Source organism: Mauremys reevesii, linkage group 1 (assembly GCF_016161935.1).
Source record: "Mauremys reevesii isolate NIE-2019 linkage group 1, ASM1616193v1, whole genome shotgun sequence".
Classification (NCBI taxonomy): Eukaryota; Metazoa; Chordata; order Testudines; family Geoemydidae; genus Mauremys; species Mauremys reevesii.
In genome coordinates, this window is record NC_052623.1 from 75,669,503 (window position 1) to 75,690,629 (window position 21,127).

Consider the following 21,127-nt stretch of genomic DNA (forward strand, 5'->3'; position numbering starts at 1 on the left):
TGATTCCTGATTGAAAAAAAGTAGACATTAAAGGACTGATTCTCATTTATAACCCTCACCCTTTACATCACCCTGGATCACAGCCATGTAAAAGGGCCAATGTGTAAATAGGAATCGGGCCTCAGGAATCAAGATTGACTTCAAGGGGGGCAGAATAAGGCTAATGTAGAGAACTTTCTAAAAATCCCATCTGAAGTGTCAGGAAATTAATCACTTTTTGAACTGCTGCTCTCTCATCATCTTTTTATATCTAGCTGAAACCTACTTAGCATGTTTTATAATATCAATCTTTTCCCCCTTCATTAATTAATATTAGTATGTTATTAGGAAGCCCAAAGAAATATTTTGAAATAGTTAATTCCTTTCAAATTGAGATTTGCCGCTGGTTATTAATTAATAAATTGATCGTTAATTCTAGGCAATTACTGATTTTAGGCAGAAAAGTATTTTTCGGTAAACCCATACCTCCCACAGACAAGTTGTGCATCTATTTAAATAATTGCCAGTGGAAATCAGCCATATTGAATAAATCCTTTCATATCAGAATGTTTGTTTTACGTAAATAATCTTAGTTTGGGTTGGGTTATTGTGTTTAACCTTCATCTAAAGCAGGTATACTTTATGTAGAGGTATATTCTTTTCCTCATTTCATACGTAAAACGGAGGTTCAGACCACCTATCATCATTAATGCCCCTGTGGAACCATTATCAATTGAGCCACTGGCATAGCTTGATCAGAATTTGGGTAAATATATCCTGCTAACTGAAATTCCCTCAGGCATTCTCCATTTCCCTCTTCAAAATAAATAAAAATTAATAATGGTTATTCAGAACGGTGAAAAGCAAGGATCAGGAAGAGCATGGTGACTAGAGGCCCAGATTTTGCCTGCCCTTATGTAGCATTAAGTTTTGAGGGATACTCAAGTAATCTTTTCCATATATGCAGCCTGTATAAGACCTAGACAAAATCGCAGTCCAATAGCTCAAAGAAGCACAGCTTTTCTTCAGTGCTAATGTGCCCAGCACAGTGAAAAGGAGCAGGGATGGGGTAGTAATGAGACGGAGTCATGTTTTCCTTCCCTTCCACCCAAGGCACACCATTCTGTGGAGAGGAACTAGCATGCAGGAAGGAGAAGACTGCACCCAACAATGAGATGTAGTAGTTAGTATGTCCCCCCTGAACACACTGGGAATTCCAAGAGTTATGAAGTAATTTACTTGTGGGAAGAAATTTCCAGATGGGAAAGGCATTCCATAGTTGACCATAATGTTATTTCTTGATCCTACCTTTGAAAGATCTCGTACTGACAACTGTCCAGTGACTCTATGGACCACTGGTCTGAAGTGATATGGAAATTCCTGTTTCCTGTGGGATAGAATCTCTCTGCATCTCTTTAAGGCATGGTTTGGCCCCATAAAAGGAACAAGGAATTGAAAAATCCCTATGCGGGGACAGTATCTCTCTCTCTTTTAGCAAGTGTGTCATCTGAAAAATAGAATCCCCAGTGCTGAGTGAAGTGAGACTCAAACTGCAGGCCCATGCTGAGGGAAAAGGGAACTGGATTGTGACAGGAGCTCCAACAGTGTCATTAGTTGTGCAATATCTGAGCAGGTAATGAGGAAAGGTAGTCTCTATGCCACCCACAAAAGAAGAATCTGTCTGGTGGGAGATGAAGAATGCTGGTTAACTATAAGGAAGATGACGCAGCATCGTGCGGTTGTGTTGATGGATGCTCAAAATCTTACAACATTTCATGTTCCCATATATGTTGGGATCAGGAACCTACGACTCCATGAATCCTCCTTCCCATTTTCTGCTGCATGCCAGTAGGTGACTAAAGTTGAATTTTCTGATACTATACCATATATAAACTGAAGCTTCCTCTATTTCTTGAGATCTATATTATATATTGGGTGGGGGTTATTACTGCATTCATTCTGTATTGTGTAAATATTTAATGAAAAAGTGCTGGATCATCCCCAAAATCCCAGCACAGAAGGAAATCTCCATGCACAAATCGCCAATTTTCTGGGCAGAAGGGAGTTTATGCTTGTACAGTCCCAATTCAGATAGCTGTGTATGTGGAAAGGTGGGCTGGGCAGGAGATGGATGAATCAGCTTTTTTTAGTTAATGCAACTTTTAGTGGGCGAGGGGGATCCAAAGTCAAGAGTTGGGTACCATCACTGCCAGAGAACAGAGGGGAAAAAAGGCTTTTCCATACATAATCATGCTGCAATATTAATGGCCAGTATTTTACATCCTCCAGGAACACATGAAAAATAGGATTCTTCCTTTTGTTATAGACATACAACAACCATTTATGAACCACAATGGAATGTGAGATATGAGACCTGAAACCTGCTAATGGGTAGGACTGAATATTTCCCATCCCGTATTTCAGGCCAGCATAAATAAATCTGTGGAGAAATACTGCAAGGTACCATTAATATATGTAATATGACAGCTGTTTGAAGCTGCTTAGAAACTGGAATGGTAGAATAAATCCTGGTGGGGATGGTTCAGTGGGCAGAAAGCAGGTGAGACAGCCACAGGTGCATGATAAATGCAATTTGTCACATTGTTCTGCAGTTTATCACATGGATAGTTTCACGCCATGTGTAGTAGAGAGAGACACATATAGGGAAGCCAGACACTTGTGCCAGCCTAGCTAAAAGGGAGGGTTTGGTTTTGTTTTTAATCCCTAATATAAACCACAAGCTTCACTTCAGCTGCTATAGGAAAACATCTTTTTAAAAAATAAAAACCAACCAAACCGAATTACCTTTGGGGGGAAAAAACAATGGGTTTAAATTAGAGGGAAAGGGCTCATGAATTCAAAGTAGTTTTGCAAACACAAAAAATAGTTGGCTCACAAAAATCTTAATATTCAGGAGATTAACTCACTCCTGTGTACAATGCATGTGAACTGAGAACACTATGGGCAAAAGCATAATAATACTTATTATTATAATATAATACATGCAAGGTTGCTAGGAATTCTTACCTTTGACTGTCCTAATTTCTGCAATTAAAATCTCATTGTTAATATTATATTAATTGCTAGATTTGCAAGTAATTATCTGAAACTATATATACATGGCTTAGGTAAAATTACCCTTTTCTTCCTGTAAACACAGTCTTATAATGATCTTTTTATAGATTTACATTTCACCTTATATACTTTTTAAGCTTATATACATAACAGTACATATCATGGCTGATTTAACCTTCTGAATACATGCATAGTTGGTCAAAATGTTAGAACAGCTAGGTAGTAACATTTTTTTTTTGGCTCAAAACTTACACTTTGTTGTGATAAAATGCAAGTAATATACCTTCAGGCTCACTAGTGCTGATTTAATTTCTATCCAGATCTGGTCTCAAGTGCAGTCTATATTTCATTTTTAGAAAAGGAGTATTTTCTCCAGAGCAGTTTTTGATTGATTTGCTATCCCTTTCCTAGCAATTTTTGACAGTTAAAGATTGGTATGTTAAGGAAGAGAGTACATTAGCATGTTGGCAGAGCTGATTATCATAGTTCTGAATTATCCAAAGTATTCGGATCAAAACAGAGTAGAACTGTAAATTATGCTAATTATACATTGAAATTAAACTACCATTATTAACCTCCATGAAAGCTAGATAATGGACATGAATTAAACTACAAGAAAATGAAATATGTGTCCTAAAATAAGTAAATAACTCATTTTATTGATTGATCACTAATCAGTTTAATAAAAGGACCAGATTATATAAGTATAAAAAATAAACTACAAAACTTCTGCCCCCTGAGTGCACTTATTTAATATTTGATATACCATTCATTCAAATCAAATGCATACAAATAAGATCCATCAATCTTAAAATTTGAAGGAATGGCAATTTTGCATGGTTATTCATAATGGAAGAATGACTTCGCTGCTGATTGTCAGTGTTGTAAATTTCTGAAAGAAAATTGCTCTGTTCAGTTAATTTCTTTCTGGTGAGAAGGTAGTTTTTTATTGATTATATAGTTTTATACTACATAGCTAGAAAAAGAAGAATACAGAATAATTGTAGATCAATCTATGAACCTTTGTCTAAAATGAGTACCACTAGGTTTATTAAAAGTAAGTATGATAACATGGCTGACCCCCCAGCATTTTATGTTTATGTAACATATTTAATCATAATTTGATGTGGACTTTTTTTTAATACCACTTGATGCATAAATTCATTAGGGAAGTAGCAATTAAGCTGAATAAGTTTAATGAGGTGTGCTAATATGCAATGATTCCAAACTGCCACAGGGTGGTAGAAGATGCACTTTCCACAACATTTATCTAATTTGCAGAACTAACTGCTTTGCTACACTTCTACCACATTCAAATCCCCTATTAGAATATGTGTTAATCTTAGTGCTCAAAAAGTGTGAATAAAATCTGAGATTATTCTTGTTCCACATCTACAATTAAATTGGGCTGAACTGATTCAAAAACTTTGAACATGTGTGTACCAAGGTTCGGTCTCATCTATTACATTGGGAATGGTGAAATGTGAAAAAAATACTTTAATGCTCACAAATTTATAAAAATAATGAGGAGTCCAGTGGCATCTTAAAGACTAACAGATTTATTTGGGCATAAGCTTTCGTGGGTAAAAAAAACCAAAGACTTCTTCAGATGCATGGAGTGAAAATGCATACTAAATTTATACTAAATTAAGAATAAAAAATATATTGTTCAATATATTCTAATATAATGTATGATTATCTGGATAAAGTAGCAATGGTTACACAGATGCATGTAAGCCCATGCATGTAGCAAGGGTAGGTTTAGAAAAGAAACTGGCTTCTGTGGGCATGTCCAAGCTCTATTTGCATGTTTAGGTCTAAAGACTAATGAAGTGTATGAGTTGAAACTGAAGGTGCATAGCAGGGATTGGCAACTTTGGCAAGCGGCCTGTCAGGGAAATCCTCTGGCGGGCTGGGACGGTTTGTTTATCTGCAGCATCCGCAGGTTTGGCCGATCGCAGCTCCCACTGGCCGTGGTTCGCCAGTCCAGGCCAATGGGGGCTGTGGGAAGCGGCACGGGCCGAGAGATGTGCTGGCCACCACTTCCTGCAGCCTCCATTGGCCTGGAATGGCAAACCGTGGCCAGTGGGAGCTGTGATCAGCTGAATCTGAGGACGCTGCAGGTAAACAAACCGTCCTGGGCCACCAGCGGATTTCCCTGACGGGCCACATGCCAAAGATTGCTGACCTCTGCTATATAGCATGATATCTGATGCGCAGATGTCTTTTATGCAAATCCCTCAGCCTTTTATGCACATCCCTTGGCCCACGCTGCTTCCTGCAGCCCCCATTGGCCTGGAGTGGCGAACCGCGCGGCCAGTGGGAGCCACAATCGGCCGAACCTGTGGACGCGGCAGGTAAACAAACTGGCCCGGCCCACCAGGGTGCTTACCCTGGCGAGCCACATGCCAAAGGTTGCCGATCCCTGTAATACACTATTGGAATGAGCTCAGATATTATGGTGATGAGAGTGATATAAGAACCTATGTAGAAGAGAAGAGAATAGGAAGTCCTTAAATCCATAGCATTCTGATAATGCTTTCCTGTAACACAGAGTGACTATATGGACAGCTTTTACAGTGTGTCACATGGCAAACATGGAATGAATGGTCTGTCTAGCTATTCTATTACCCTAGCGGGCTGCTGAGTTTTCTTGAGGAAGGATTTTGATTATTTATTTATTTTTATGTGTGTACTGCAAGGTAAGGTTGAAGAGGTGCACCGTATAGCTCATGAGGTTTGTGATGCTCCTTAGTTCCTATCTGAGTTAATGGCTCAGTCTCAGCCCATCCTCCAACAAACCTCTGTTTCTTGCTCAGATAAACTATACCCTTATTATCAAAGGTTCCGCTGTTCTTGAGGAGCAGTGTTATGGACCATATTGTTTATCCCCTAGCTATAGGCCATTTAGAACCTTGAAGGTCAGGATCAAGATCTTAATCTTGATTTGACCTTTTATGGAAAGTCAGTGTAGAGAGCAAAAGACAAGTCTGATGCACTTCGGTATCCTGTGTTGCTTATGAGAGGTGCTACAGAATTCTGTACTAGTTGGAATTGCTTATTGGTTGATGGGTTCAGTCACATGGCTGTAGTCCAGAGGAGAGGTGAAAAAGTCAGCTGTACTTAATTCCAGATTGGTAAACAATGTCATCAGCATATTTATCCTCATCACTCACTTACAATGGCAGGTCATATGATTACGGACACACAGGCTAGTGAAGGCTTGGCCCTGTCAACCTGTCTGTGATGATAGTAATGGAACAATCATGTTAAAACCGTTCATAAAATCAAGTTTATAGTCCACAGGAGCAACACAGTGTTAGGTAGAACAACAGGTTTTTGACAACATGTGAACCTCATGAGTATGGCAGGTACCCTGGGCTTTAAAAATACATCACCTATGGTGGTATGTGGCAGCCTTTCAGTGATTACCTCTGACGCCACCATGACAAGAATTGAACAGCTGTTATGATCCACACAGCAGGATAGAAGCATCTAAGTTTTACCACTCTTGATTGCTGCATCTCTTGTACTGTTAGTGGCTTCTTTCAGTGAGTATAGGTGATGGTGTTCTTGATCGAAACAATGGATAATTCAGACTAAAAACTACTATAACATATCTGAAGAAGCATAAAAGTTAACATATAAAGTCCATGGAATCTCTTCATTATTCTCCAAAATGCAGCTGCTACATTGTGTAATTAGAAATGATGGACCAGATCGTCCACTCCATTAAACAGATTTGGGTTCTGTAGAGTTACACCAAAATAAAACCAGTATAGCAGAGTGTCTATCAGGCTAATGCAGGGGTCAGCAACCTCTGGCACATGGCTCGCCAGGGTAAGCACTCTGGTGGGCCGGGCCAGTTTATTTACCTGCTGCGTCAGCAGGTTCAGCTGATCACAGCTCCCACTGGCCGCGATTCGCCGTCCCAGGCCAATGGGGGTGGTGGAAAGCCACCGCCAGCACATCCATCACCCGTGCCACTTCCCACTGCCCCCATTGGCCTGGGATGGTGAACCATGGCCAGTGGGAGCCACGGTCGGCCAAACCTGCCAACACAGGGTGCTTACCCTGGTGAGCCACGTGCCAGAGGTTGCCGACCCATGGGCTAGAGTGTTTGTGTGTGTAGTGTGAGCAATGGTAGACTCAATTGTCACAATGGTTTAGGGCAGTGGTTCTCAAAGCCGGTCCGCCGCTTGTTCAGGGAAAGCCCCTTGCGGGCCGAGCCAGTTTGTTTACCTGCTGCGTCCGCAGTTTCAGCAGATCGCAGCTCCCATTGGCTGTGGTTCACCGTCCCAGGACAATGGGGGAGGCGGGAGCCACGTTGGCCGAGAGATGTGCTGGCCGTGGCTTCCTGCCGACCCCATTGGCCTGGAGCGGCGAACCACAGCCAGTGAGAGCCGCAATCAGCCGAACCTGTCGATGCAGCCGGTAAACAAACCTGCTCGGCCCACCAGGGGCTTTTCCTGAACAGGTGGCAGACCGGCTTTGAGAACCACTAGTATAGGGAACTTAGCAGACACTTATAACAATGATATAGTAAAGTAACATGTGAAATCAGTAGAGCTAGTTCAACAAAAAACTTACTTGCAAAGAAAATGTGACTTGCAATGTGATTTGGCTTCATTTGTGTAAATGTCGTGGGAGGGTTTGTTAATCATTAAAATACAAGGATCTGTGAGTGAATATGCCATACATATGTAGGACTACTGCTGTTCACACTGATAGATACTTCCCGAAATAATGCATTCTCTTAATACTCCTGGGTGGCTCCTTTTCCCATTGCACAGGCCAATACTATCCATTTTGTTAATGCAAAGTGCTGCTGTTTTTAGGTGGGATCCACCACTTTTTGCACATCTGGACAACTGTTAATGTACCCACTCCAGCCATTTGAGCATGTTACCCACACACAACAGTTTGTTGTGCTTTTGCATAAGGTAACAAAAGCCAGAGAAATGAATGGGAAACTAATAATCCTCATGAGAGTGCTGTTACCATCCAGTGGCTGTGGAACTCTTATGCCTGTAAATTATCTGAAATGATTTCTCTCATATCAGTCCAGGAACTTCTGTATTTTGTTCCATGGTAAAGAAAAAAAAAAGGTGTGAAATCGTTACAAAAATACAGCGCTTGTCAAAACACTTAAGACTCAGTGCAAATCAACACTACAAAACTAAGTCAAACTAAGTTACATCGACACACAGCCACCGCAGGAATTAAATTGCATGTTCACACTACGCTGCTTGCATGTTCACAAATGCTCACCAGGCGCGCTTGCATCAATTTAACTGTCAGTGTGGGGCACTGTTGGATGCCTTCTGAAAGACAGCAACAGGCAGTGTAAAGAATACAATGTCTACATCGACACTGTGTCAACTTAACAACATTGACCTGAGAGCTTCTCCTCTCGTGGAAGTGGAGTTAAGACAGTGTTGTGGGCAAGTTATAGCAGTCCTTGCATCAACTTAACACTGTAGCATACACCAGTCTTAAATCAATTTTTACTGAGTTGCGCCGTTTGTCAAAGCCAAATATTTTATGGACACCTATTGGACTCAACAGAGTTTTCATCAGGAAGGGATTTTTTTGTCCAAGGAGAACCTGAGAGACCCAAATCGAAAACCTGAGCTTTTCCATTCAAAAATGGACCTTTTGACATGATTCCATTTAGTAAAAAAAATTCAAAAGGTTTTCTCTTTGTCCCAGAGTGGAACAAAAAGAAATTTCACAATCTTGGAAACCTTGAAACAGAGTTGTCGTCCACTGGCCATCTCTACAAAAATATTATGAGAAAGTTGTGAGATTCTGTTTTACTAAGAGTTAAAAAAAATCATGTTTTACATCTGTTCTAGCATGCACATAAAGTTTCTTTTAAGGGAATTAGTAAGTCAACATAAGTTTTCCCTTTTGCTCTATTATATTGTATTTTAGGGTTCTTTCATTTATTATTGCAGGAGAGGTATTTCAGTCATGTTCTTTATCACCTCTAAAATGCTGGCTGCTGAATCTCTTCTACACCCTTTCCCCCCCCTCCCCCTGCCGCACCCCAGTGTCTCAATTTTGAATAGTGATGCAATTCAAGAGCTGCTGATTTTCCAGGCAAGTCACATCAGATCCCATTTTTATGCTTTCCTTCTCTTTCAGTGTTTTATCACCAAGGAAACCCACAGCTTTTGGTAAAAGATGGTAAATATTTTTTTTTGTTTAAAAAGCAAGAGTGCACTCCCAAGAAATATAGTGTTTAAAATGACCAATTATCTGATTCTGTGTTTTTCAGAGCTGACAGTGGGGGATAAAAACAACATTAAAGAACAGGTCAACCCTCAAGTGAAGGGCCAAAACTACTATTGGCTGAATTTACAGGTACCATATGATATGATTACACATTTGCTAAGTCTAAAGTGGTCTGCAAATAAGTGGCGATCAGTAACATGTTTGTGTAATTTTTTTACCTAGTACAGTGTGTCCGTGTGCTTGAATTTAAAGTATGTTCTTGAAATCAAAAGATTGGGGCTGATCTGATTGAGTCTATAAGATACTTTTAATTTACACCAAGTGCTGATGAGGTGGAGATTCTATGTTGGTAAGTGTGGGAAAGAGAGGAAAGAACACGAGCTTTTTCCCCCAGAAATCAAGTGTCAAATTCGCTGCTGGGCTTGTTACCAGCAAATGCAGTATTTGCAATGGGAGTGCCTCATAATCTGTACTCATTGCCTATTGGCTACTGGGTAGAATTCAGATTTCTGAAGTGCTGATTTATTTGCTATTGAGAGATGTGTGTGAGTAATCTCCTGGAGTTCCTGAGTATGAATGAGACTTTGGTGTAATTCTCGTGCTCTCAGAAAACATGGAATTCTGAGAATTGTTCTGAAATGCATCAGAGATATTAAGGCACAGGCGAGTGTGGGGTATGAATGTCACCTAGGATCACCAGAGTCTCGATATTTAGGTCTTTGTGCTGCATCCCGACCGATCTTTGGTTGGGATGTAATTTGTCCCGATATTTCGTTCCACTGGCAGCACTTGCCTTATTTATTTATTGATTGATTGATTGATTGATTGATTGCTGCTCTGCTGGCAGAGCTTTTTTTTTTTTCTCCACTAGTGGACCCTCCCCCCCTGTGTTTTGATATTTTCTCCCTCTCATCTGGTCACCCTAGTGTCACCATGCTTCCCCTGTGAATATGTTCCACAACAATGTAATTGTAGACTCTAATAGCAGGCATAGGGGTGTGAGAACAGTAATCTGATTGATGCTTACTATTTTGTTTCCAGGTCCTATACTATGTCCATGTTTGTTTGTTTGTTTGTTTGTTTGTTTGTTTGAAAGAGCTCAGAGTATTAGCACACATGTCACAGGACACTGTTGTTGTTGCTTGTTAACTAATTTTTCTTTTCACAAGGCCTTTGATGTCTATTTGTCTGGATGGGAAGTGAATTGTGATTTAGCTGGAACCCTGTTTAAACCATGTGTACACTTCATTTCTGTGCTATTTATACTATATTATAGGTGATTATCATGTTTTTCATGGTCCCTGTATCAGATATTCATAGCAATAGATTTTAAGTGGTTTATTATAATAGATCATGTAAATAGCCAATGCTGTTATGGCATCCCATGTCATGTTATTTGTGCCAGCACACTGTGAGAGTGGGGAGAGGATGGTTTATTCTGAGAAGCTTTCATTCACTTCCCATTTGAAATCACGTCCAAACAATTCACAGGGATCCCTGATCTTTCCTGGTGCTTTTGATTGCACCTGAACAGATTTGTACAATCTGTGGATCAGGCACAGAAGAGGATACATAACACGCACTGACCTCAAGGAGATGAGACGTTCCTTGCTCCATCTTCTTCTCTTCTTATATGAGATGTCTATTATTTGGAATGTGTCCATAACAGTATTTGCAAATTTTGAATTGTCCACCAGCACTCTTAACAGATAGGACATCTGCACATTGCACTTGCTTCATGGTGTTTGGTATCTTGTGTGGATTTACTTCATCTCTGTTACTGGAGTATTTTCAATCTATATTATAGCTCAGGGATCGGCAACCCTTGGCACGTGGCATGCCAGGGTAAGCACCCTGGCAGGCCGGGCAGGTTTGTTTACTTGCCACGTCCACAGGTTCAGCCGATCACAGCTCCCATTGGCTGCTCCAGGCCAATGGGATCTGCGGGAAGTGGCGCGGGCCAAGGGATTTCCTGGCCACTGCTTCCCTGGCGAGCTGCGTGCCAAAGGTTGCTGATCCCTGTTATAGCTGTATATCTTGCACAGGATACAGAATATGTCCTCTGCAGCCCAAGCACCCCTTTTCCCAAATCCATCCACCTTTATGTTTACATGGGTTCTATTAAGTGATATACTTTTGGACTAGCTTTGCTCACCTTTGGGTCTGATTCACCTCTATATTACTCCAGTTTTACAATGGTGTAATACCATTGCACCAGCATAAAACACAAGTAATTCAGAGTCTACTTACAAATAATGTTGCACATCTTCATTGATTCTACAAATATACAGTAGTTTGGCCTCTTCCCAGGCACATAACTGGAATCTATGCAAGTAAGCAAACAAAATAATGGACAGGTAATTTCAAGAATTTTTTTGGAAAGAGAAATTGATATGCATAAAACCAGACATTATATCTGGCTCTCTGAAGAAGGTTCAGGTATTTTACTTACTGACCTTTACTAAGTCTAAACTGTGGCATAAACAGAGCCCTGCATTTTGAGAAAGTGCAGAACACGCCACCTCAGTAGGAGATTCTTGAAAGATCGTTCCTTAATACAAAAAATCCTTCCAGAAGATCCCAAAGGACTGCAGTTCTGCTGGTGAAGTGAGATTGGGGATTGCACCCTGTTCCTCTCTCTTCCTTGCTCACTTTGGAGAAGCTTTGTGGAGTCATTTTGCTCCCTGAAAGCAATGCTTTTATTGTGCACAATCCCTGCATGGACGTGCGATGGCCATGACCTTGGTGTACACATATGGAATCTCCAGACCTAAAATCATGAGTCTCTAACTAATTCTACCTGAGCAAAAGAACTAGGCTCTGAACAGGTTTTTACCGCCTGTGGATCAGGCATAGAAGAGGATGCATAACACATTTCCTTAAGGAGATGAGAGTTGCATTGCACCATCTTCTTCTCTTGCATGCCTGCAACAATCTGGCCCATATCATAGACATGATCTATGCATACACACGTGTATAATATACATATACCTTTAACCAGATTTGGGGTTTGTGTGTTTTTTTTTAAATATTTTAAAATATATTAATACACAGTGAAATTCAGTCCTGCATAGAATGCCAGGCCAAGGCTTACACATAACTTAAATCCCACTTTATAGGGCTCAAGTGGGACTTCGGTAATGGATAATTCTTTGTCTGGCCTTTTGCATGGGGGTGAATTTTACTCACAGTATATATGTGCATGACTTCCTTTGCTTGAATACATTTCTTTGGAGAAAAATCACAACCAGCCTGTGAGCATCTGAGGGTGGTGGGAAAACAGTGTTAACACAGCTTATTCTAACGACTTATTACCTGGAAAAAAATAGTCCAGGAAACTTGGGTATCTTCACATCTGGATGACTTTTTGAAAAAAAAAGTTTGAATTTTGAATAGTATTTTTTTTGTTAATTTAACTTTGGTTTTCAGATGTCCTAGTCTAATTGCTGACACATCACTGCCACAATATAAAGCACCTAGTTAAGTCAGTCATATTACATTACCTGCAAAATGCTTGCTAGATGTGGGCTTGATGGTTCACAACATGACATGTCTGCCACTATGAATTTCAAGCAGAAGTATTTTTCTAGGAGAGAAGGACAGACATGGATATCAATTACTTTAAAATTAAAAGTGATGAAAATTCTGATGAGTCAAGTGAAATATCTCATTTAATACACAAATCTGATCATACAGCCAGGTTCACTTGTACTCTCCAGATGCTTTGAACTTCTCCAAGGAAGGAAAGCAGTGATAGGATGAGCACAGGGCAGTTAGAATGAACTTGTGTATCTGGCCAATAAACTTCTGTGGTGTTTGTATACTGGTTTCCACTTCAGATTCAGACAGAGAAAGAGTTGAGCATTGGAGTTAGATTTCCATCCATTTCTAAATGTTCCAAACTTCAGGGAGATTCAGAGAAAGTTTCTGTTTCACAGATCCCATTGGAAACAGTTTTAGGCATTTCTAAAATACCAAAGGAAAATTTCCCAATGCAAATAAGTTCCATTGAAATGGTATGTCTAAGCTGCAATTGGGAAGTGTGATTGAAGCACATGTAGGAACACACAAGCTAGTTTTCATCAAGTTAGCTCATGAAAAATATCAGTAAAGCCAAAGTAGCACTGGTAGCTCCCCAGTTACAAGCTGCCCTGGACCCTGGATACATATTCAAACAGCTAGCCCATGCTAACACCTGTGCTGCTGCTATTTTAGCAAGCTAGCTTGAACAAAAGTAGCTCAGGTTTACCTACATGTGCTGCACTCGCACTTCCTGTAGGCTGTGTAGACAAACCTTATGCCACACAGATGCTTCTGAAAATTTAACTTGTATGTTCTGACTGTTGAAAACTACTAATTCCTCCTCAATATTTCAGTCCTCTTAATTTCTAAAACCTACAGTAATCGGGACTCTATTTCAAGTGGCCAAATCCCTTCCTGCCTATGCTTATCTTGTGAAAATGGAAGAGGCTACTGAACCCACTTTTCTCCATCACCCTCATGACTGTTACCCACCCCAAAATATATTGCCTGAGCAAGTTAAGACCTCATTCAAAAGAATACTTCTAATCGCAGACTGAGGCAGTTATTTATAGAATAGGAGAGACGCATCTCATTTACTTTTGGATCACAAGTTACACTTGCTAAATGCTACTCAATAATGCTATGTTAGCATAATTTAAATAAATGTGTTCCTTTCTAATTTTCTGGTCAATAATTACATGTTATACTTGTTTTTAAGATGCAGACTCTGAAGCATTACAAAGGGATCTTACAAAACTGACTGATGAGGCAATAAAATGGCAGATGAAATTCAGTCTTTATAAATGCAAAGTAATGTATATTGGAAAATACAATCCCAACCTTACATACAAAATGATGGTGTGTAATTAGCTGTTACCATTTAAGAAAGAGATCTTAGTGTGATTGTGGATAGTTCCTTGAAAACATCTGCTAACTGAGCAGCAGCAGTCAGAAAAGCTAACAGAATGTTAGGAACCATTAAGAAAGGGATAGATAATAAGACAGAAAACATAATATTAGATATATAGATATAGTGATTATATATCACTATATAAATCCATAGTACACCCAAACCTTGAATACGGCATGCAGTTCTGGCCATACCATCTCAAAAAAGATATACCGGTATTAGAATTAGAAAAAGTACAGAGAAGGGTAACAAAAATAATTAAGGATATGGAACAGCTTCCATATGAACAGAGATTATAAAGACTTGGGACTGTTCACCTTAGAAAGAGACAAAAGAGACAACTAGAGAGGAATAGGAAAGAAGTCTATAAAATTGTGAATGGCATGGAGAAAGAAAATGAGGAAGTGTTATTTACCCCTTCACATAATACAAGAACAAGCAGTCACACAATGAAATTAATAGGCAGCAGGTATAAAATAAACATAAATAATTACTTCTTCACACAATGTATGATCAACCTGTGAAACTCATTGCCAGGGGATGTTGCAAAGGTCAAAACTATAACTGGGTTCAGAAAAGAATGAGACAAGTTCATAGAGGATAGGTCCATCAATGGCTACTACTCAAGAGATGCAACCCCATGTTCTGGGTCTCCCTAAGCCTCTGACTCCATAGCCCTCAGCAATGTGCTGTTCAGGAGGGTCCCACAAATATCAATAAAATGTGTAGAGTAGTCTAATTTTGTGAACCATAAATATTTAAAGTATCTTCTCTTCCTAAAGAATATGTTAGCTCAGTTTAGGGAACTATTAAGACAGAAAATAATTGAGGTGGACCTGTTTCCTTCTTGCCTTCTTTGTGGGTTAAACCATTTGGTGAACATTTTCCATTCTCAGGCCTGGTCTACACTAGGCGTTTAAATCGGTTTTAGGAGCGTAAAACCGATTTAACGCCACAACCGTCCACACTAGGAGGCACCTTATATCGATTTTAATGGCTCTTTAAACCGGTTTCTGTACTCCTCCCTAACGAGAGGAGTAACGCCAGTATCGGTATTAACATATCGGATTAGGGTTAGTGTGGACGCTGATCGACGGTATTGGCCTCCGGGAGCTATCCCACAGTGCACCAGTGACCGCTCTGGACCGCAATCTGAACTCGGATGCAGTGGTCAGGTAAACAGGAAAAGCCCCGCGAACTTTTGAATATTTCCTGTTTGCCCAGCGTGGAGCTCCGATCAGCACGGGTGGCGATGCAGTCCGAAATCAAATTAAAAAAAGAGCTCCCGCATGGACCATGCGGATGTGATCGCTGTAAGGGCAGGCAAATCCGTTCTATCAGCGCTCCGTTACAGAAGATGAAATTCAGAATCCTTTTTTAAAAATCTCCAGACAGACGCCATAGCAGGGACTCAGCGCACTGCAGCGTGACAAGCGTAACGGAAAGCCAAAGAATCAAATGGACGCTCATGGACTGGAGGACTGAAGCTATCCCACAGTTCCTGCAGCCTCCGAAAATTATTTGCATTCTTGGCTGAGCTCCAAATGCTTCTAGGGTCAAACACACTGTCCGCGGGTCAGGGCATAGCTTGGCAATCTACTCACCCACCCCCCACCCACCCCCAGAAGCGAAAGGTAAAACAATCCTCTGACTCTTTTACATGTCACCCTATCTTTACTGAATGCTGCAGATAGACGCGATAGTGCAGCACTCAACACCAGCATCCTTGCTCCCCCCCCCGCCATGGGCGGCTGATGGTACAATATGATGGAAATCCATCCTCATCATCAGCATCAGCTGATCGTGCAAAAAGCTGGAAATCCATCCTCATGATCAGCTTCAGCTGATGGGACAAAAGGACTGGTAACCGTCCTCGTCATCAGCCTATTGGCCCTAATTTTTTCTGGTGGATGGATGGTGCAATATGGCTGGTAACCATCCTCATCATAGCAACAGGGGGCTGAGCTCCATCAGCCCCCACCCTTCATGTGTAAAGAAAAGATTCAGTTGCCCCTGGACTAGCAGTGGGATGCTGGGCTTCTCTCCTACACACTGCTTAATGTCCTGTCTGGACTATCATAGCAGCTGGAGGCTGCCTTCCACTCATTTCTCACTAACAAGTCAGTGTGTCTTATTCCTGCATTCTTTATTAATTCATCACACAAGTGTGGGGACAATGCTACGGTAGCCAAGAAAGGCTGGGGGAAGAACGGAATCAACAGGTGGGGTTGTTACAGGAGCACCCCCTGTGAATAGCATACAGATAATTTCTGCAGGCTCTGACACAGAGCAGCTGTGCTCTCTGGTTCTATGATACGGTGGTTCTCTAGCACACTTGCCTATATTAGGCAGCACTGATTCTATTTTTAGATACCAAAAAGGAGGGATTGACTCAGGGAGTCATTCCCAATTTGCTTTTGCGCCCCTGGCTGATCGGCCAGGGCACTTATGACAGCAGCTAATGGTACAAAACGATGGAAGGTGCAATATGGCTAGTAACCAATCTTGGCTTTTGCGCCCTGGCTGATTGGCCAGGGGCACTAGCAGCAAATGGTACAAAAGGACTGGTAGCCATGATCATCCTCAGTTCCAATTTATGGAAGGGTTTGGATGGTGCAATATGGCTAGTAACCATCTCTGCTGTCATGCAAAAGCAAAAGCATGCTTCTGTGTAGCGCTGCTGAATCGCCTCTGTGAGCGGCATCTAGTACACATACGGTGAGAGTCACAAACGGCAAAACAAGCTCCATGATTGCCATGCTATGGCATCTGCCAGGGCAATCCAGGGGAAAAAGTCGCGAAATGCTTGTCTGCCGTTGCTTTCCCAGACGAAGGAGTGACTGACGACATTTACCCAGAACCACCCGCGACAATGATTTTTGCCCCATCAGGCACTGGGATCTCAACCCGGAAGTTCCAAGGGGCGGGGGAGGCTGCGGGAACTATGGGATAGCTAGGGAATAGCTACCCACAGTGCAACGCTCCAGAAATCGACGCTAGCCACGGACCATGGACGCACACCACCGATTTAATGTGTTTAGTGTGGCCGCGCGCACTCGATTTTATAAAATCTGTTTTACAAAACCGGTTTATGCAAATTCGGAATAGTCCCGTAGTGTAGACGTACCCTCACACAGTTCAACACTTTCAGTTCTCAGATGAGATGGTGTCAGAGTGCCAAAATATTGCTAAAAAAACTGTTTTAGTGAAATTTCTGTCCATGCCAGCAGCAGAAGGTTCCAGAAAGCTTGTCCTTGTGACATTTTAAGCCTAATGGTGTAGATTCAGATTTGTCACATAGTTTAAACAAGGCTCAGAGAGAAACATCCATATCATTAAGTGATTATCCTAACTAATATTTTGAGGTTCACACATTTTTTATTTCTTTAGATCAAAAATATTTTTCATAGTAACCATTCTCTTTCTAGGCAAAATCAAAGAACAGATCCTTACCAATTCGCAATGGTGGCTCAGCAATCTGTTGCAATCACTGAATTTTCAAATGAATAAGCAAACTAACAAACACAATTTAAGAAGGAAGGATACTCCATGGCAATGTATACTTTATTTATATAAGTGTAGTTCAGTTTTAATTATTTATGATAATCTTTCGTAGATTGCTAGTAAATGTTCTGTAGTACATTGTGTAAGTGTACTGTAATTAAATCTTAGTAATCTGAAACCCCAATAAAGCATTTGCTATTAAATTTTTGCTGAGAAGTGGGGAAGAAACCAGCATATTTCTCAAAAAGAACAGGAGTACTTGTGGCACCTTAGAGACTAACACATTTTTTTGAGCATAAGCTTTCGTGGACTACAGCCCACTTCATCGGACACATAGAATGGAACATATAGTGAGGAGATATATATACATACAGAGAACATGAAAATGTGGGCGTTGCCCAACCAACTCTTAGAAGTTAATTAATTAAGATGAACTGTTGTCAGCAGGAGAAAAAAAAACTTTAGTAGTGATAATCAAGATAGCCCATTTAAGACAGTTTGACAAGAAGCTGTGAGGATACTTAACATGTGAAATAGATTCAATGTGTGTAGTATGTAAAATTATTGGGGTATATGTATTATAATGAAAATTAGTATATAATAATACTTCATATCTATATCTATATCTAATCTATATCTATCTATATATATAATCTCTGCAAGGATCTCAAAGTACTTCACAACTGCTAATTAACTTAATAACGATTCAGGACCTGATCCTTACAAAGCACTTGCACTTAGGTGTTTAAATTTAATGGAGCTTGAATTAATCTGTGCAAGTTCTCAATGAGATTTGGGATCTGTATGTTAAGAGGAGCTGAACTAATGACTACTTTCCATGGCAACATCTTCCCACCAGCCTTGGACAATTTAGAAAATAGTCAGTGGTGACTCTTTCAGCATCAGCTTACACAGTATTTTCAATATTGCACACCATAAATACCCTCTGGGAACTGAAGGGCAGTAGCTACTGGGATCATGACTTGGATCCAGGCTCAAAGGTTTAGGGGATCAAGAGACAGTGCAAAGGCACAGGACTTCTACACATGTGACCCTGGCCTATAGCAAATCCCCTGAGATCTACACTGGTTCCCAGCATCTACAGATGTAAGATGCTGAGAACAGGGCCATGGCCAGATCACTCTGCACCACTTAGGCAAGCTAAGCCAGTTCAAGGGGAATGATCACTGCTTATTGTTAAAAGTTTCAGTAATAGTAGCTGCTGTATGTACCTGTAGTAAGATGAGGCCCTGAAACATAAAATCTTGTATCAAAGGCCCAGTCTGAGGCCTGAAGCCTGAACCAAAGTACTTCCAGGCATTGCTAAGCAAAAGCTGGGCTGTGAGCCAGATGCAGGCCCCACTCACAGAAGTTGGCAAGAAGAGAGTTGCTAGAAGCAGGTGCATCCATATATAAGTACTAATAAGAGGAACTTGTGCCAAGATGGCATCAGCACACTCCACAGAGATAACAAGGAACAGGCAGGTGCATCTTAAAGACAGGGTCAAAAGGACAGCATGATGGATAGATCTGTTTCAAACAACATGATCAAAGGAGGAGACAGCACCCTAATGGGTCAAGGGGCTGTACTTCAATACGTCAGTAGGGATGAGTAATCTGTCCTGTAACTGTATAAAAGGAGGTCCCGGAAAGCACATCTTTGTCTGGCCTAAGGGGCAATGGAAAGTCCCGCCTCTGACTGAGCCAGTCCATTGCCAGGGGGCACAAATTCGTAGTATGTCTTGTAGAGTCTACAGGAAACTATTACTGTGTTTTGTTTGACAATAAACCTGGCTCCGGTTCCTTCGTACCTTACTAGAGTGTGTGGTCTTTGGGGGTTCTCTTGGGGTCTGCTGCGTCAGCTATTTGTGCAGAGATGGGGCAGCACACAGAGGGAACACACACGCAGCCAACTGTTATCATCATCGAACAAGATCAGAGCACCACACCGGTAGCTACTGACAACAGTACCCTCTCAGTATTCTGAAAGGTATTGTGTCTTCAACAATAGGCACACCTCTAGTAGCTACCAGAAGGACACAGTGCGCACATACATCCTAGCTTATGGCTCAATAGCAATATTACAATCTAGAGACGATCACACTAAAACCCCATGCAGTTTCTCCATCAAAGAGCATGACTCATGCCAAAATGGCATCCGTTTCTAACCATGCTTTTGCAATGTATACATCTGCGCTCAAATTATCCACCAGACTTTTACCTGCTGTATGTCAGGCCCTTACTGACTTGTAACACTGAGTCAGATGGTGCAATCAAAGAAGCAAGATCAGGAAAAAAACAACAGATGCTGCAGAAGGTGAATGCACTGCTAGTGATCATATTGATGACATAACTAATTTATTTAGTAGACAGAATTTAAAATGGGAGTGAGGATTCATCTGTCATCATCATCTCATCCATCATCTTTGTGTATAATGTGCAGGTTGTTGATCATTTCAGTGGGTTTTGTTGCTACTTTGCTCTACTTGTTTCTGAGCCACTTTTTTGAGATTCTCAGAGAGGAAAACACAGTGTATGTGATAAATATATGTTACGAGCTACCTGATACTGTAGGTGTAGGTACAGAAGAGATTGATTTCTACAGTTGTTATACGCATATAAAAAGTGGTTATGTTCATTTTTTCTACCATCAGAACATCTCATTGTTCTTATCTATAAGATTATTAACTGAGATGGGATTCTCAAATATAAATAAAATAAAAATAAAAAAGCATTAATTAGTTTATATTAAAGCATTGCAGAACGGTGTTTACTAACATTTTGGCCGATAGTTCCAGTTTTCCACACTAAGACCTTAGACTAAACCTTTCCCTGCAGCCATCAATCCGCCATACTATCCCCTCTGCTCCCTCCACTCTTCTCCTGCAGCCTGTTAGCCCCTTGCCTCCACATCTCCTGAAGCCAGCCAATCTCCTTGGCTTCCTCGTTTTAGTTATGGGCGCAGGACCAGCCTCTGTACTGCCCAACCAACTAGCTGAGAGAGCCAAACTCAGACTTTTTTGTGACAACACTGTCAATAGACTTTCAGATTGACACGGAGTATGACATTCCTGAATGGGGACCCATACCTATAGCTTCAATGGAACTCTGCATGGTCTGGCGTTCCCTGTTAGCAAACACTGTTCCAGGACTGGAGGTCTTTGTTTGGTTTGCTGTTTTTATATGTATCTTTTTCTGTTCTCTTTGTTTTCAAATATAAAAACTGGTAGCCCTGCTATGACTCTGCTTGCTGCATCATTATCAGGGCTGGCTGCCATTTTTATCTTTCTCTCTCTTTCTTTACTTTTATTAAAGAAGATGATAAATCCACTGCTTTTCATCTCTCTGAGTAATTGCAAATATGAAAAGGGCCCAGTGGTGAAAAAAAGTATTTCT

The 21,127-nt window shown here is 40.9% G+C and overlaps 1 long non-coding RNA gene across 1 annotated transcript; it reads right to left on the reverse strand.

The window, feature by feature from the left end:
- Positions 1-12,492: 12,492 nt before the first annotated feature.
- On the reverse strand, positions 12,493-19,633 carry LOC120395609. Its single transcript, XR_005592721.1, has 3 exons — positions 19,543-19,633; positions 12,798-12,880; positions 12,493-12,556 (listed from the first exon to the last, which is right to left on the reverse strand). It is a non-coding gene; the product is annotated as an uncharacterized LOC120395609 (long non-coding RNA).
- Between the last annotated feature and the right edge of the window lie 1,494 nt (positions 19,634-21,127).